The sequence below is a fragment of the Petaurus breviceps genome, unplaced genomic scaffold (genome assembly GCF_028583685.1).
Source record: "Petaurus breviceps papuanus isolate PSGF00001 unplaced genomic scaffold, PetGlider_PUasm1.0 38, whole genome shotgun sequence".
In the NCBI taxonomy this organism is placed as follows: Eukaryota; Metazoa; Chordata; class Mammalia; order Diprotodontia; family Petauridae; genus Petaurus; species Petaurus breviceps.
In genome coordinates this window covers 81,342,671-81,344,149 of record NW_027186304.1, presented here as the reverse complement: position 1 = coordinate 81,344,149, position 1,479 = coordinate 81,342,671, and the positions used below count along the sequence as shown (strand labels likewise).

Below are 1,479 nucleotides of genomic sequence, written 5' to 3'. Positions count from 1 at the left end.
AGGGATCTCTGTGGCCATTAGGGGTAGAAGTGGAAGGGCTGGGGGTTCTCAGGCTCTAGCCAGAGCCAGCAGCTTTATTTATATATAGAAATAAATATAATAATATAATAAAAATTATAAATTTATTTTATAAATATAAATAAAAGGGGTCTTCCCCTCTCCTAACCCTCAGGAGCCTCAAGGACACTTCCTCCCCAGCCCGGGAGCAGAGGGACAGGCGGGATGGGTGGTGTGATGGGCTCAGCCCATAGTGAGGCCAAAACCATACTGGAACTTGTTTCAATGATTGAGGAAAGCACCTAGGGCCAGTGTCAGGGGTAGGGGGGGGCAGTTTCCTCTCTAGGGTAGCCCCCCACAATCTAGTTGCTGTCCATGGAGCCTTTAAAAAGGAGGTTGGGGGGCAGCCAGGTAGCACAGCGAGTAAGAACACCGGCTCCAGTGTCGGAATGACATGTGGATCGAATCTGGGCTCAGACACTTATTACCCACCCAGAAATACCTGGCCTTGTAACCTTGAGCAAGTTACTTAACCCCGATTGCTTTAAAAAAAAAAAAAAGGAGGTTGGCCTTGGGGAAGTCCAGCTGGTAGCCAAAGGAGACACTCGTGTCCTGCATTCGGGTGCTGGCTTCCAACTCCACCCTGACTTGAAGCTGGTCACTGGCTTTGTGCTAATATGTAGCATGAGCCCCCGCCTTGCCCGGTTGCCAACCAGTTAGGCACTGTGCACTCCCCTGGCAGAGACATGACGGTGCCTTCGTCTCCTGGCCTCCAGTGATAAACCAACTCCCCGCCTAGCCTGAAAATAGTGAACCACTAGGATCCCTGAGCCCACCAGCACATCGGGGTTCCCCAGGGTCAAGGCTGCCGTGAAGTCAGAGCCCCAGTACTCTCTGTCCACTTGCCAGTTCACAAACTTGTACTGCTGGGTCTATGGAACGCAGGCCCAGCCCCACCTGATGGATTACTTGCACACTGAGGCTCTCGCAATTGTCCGTGTCTCCCACCAGCACTGGGAAGGCGTCGGTGGGGTTCACCTGCTTAGTCCCAACCTGAAGTGGTAGTTGGAGTTCCCGATGGTTCTGAGGGCCACGGTGTGGTCGACCTGGAAGTGGTTGCTAAGCCCCTTGTTCACCATGAGCTTCATGCCCTCCATCTGCATGGGGAAAAGCTCCTTGCACTTGTAGTGGCACTCCTCAAATGTGCCTGGGTTGGGCAGGCAGCAGCAGGCCTCATCCTCCGGCGTCGGGGACCCATTTTTGGGGCCGCCTGGGACTCCTCCGCGGGTGTGGGACTCCTCCGCGGGTGTGGGACTCCTCCGCGGGTGTGGGACTCCTCCGCGGGTGTGGGACTCCTCCGCGGGTGTGGGACTCCTCCGCGGGTGTGGGGCTCCACGCTCTGTGCTCAGGCCACCCATCCTGGGTAGCGTGAACCCAGCAGCACCAGCACCAGTGGCCATGAAGCCGGGGCCGGACTGGGTC

General features: G+C 56.1%; 1 pseudogene; it reads right to left on the bottom strand.

Annotated features, from left to right (window-relative positions):
• Window positions 1-240: 240 nt before the first annotated feature.
• LOC138170277 (mitochondrial import receptor subunit TOM40 homolog) overlaps window positions 241-1,479 on the bottom strand; it is a 6,694-nt pseudogene continuing 5,455 nt past the window's right edge.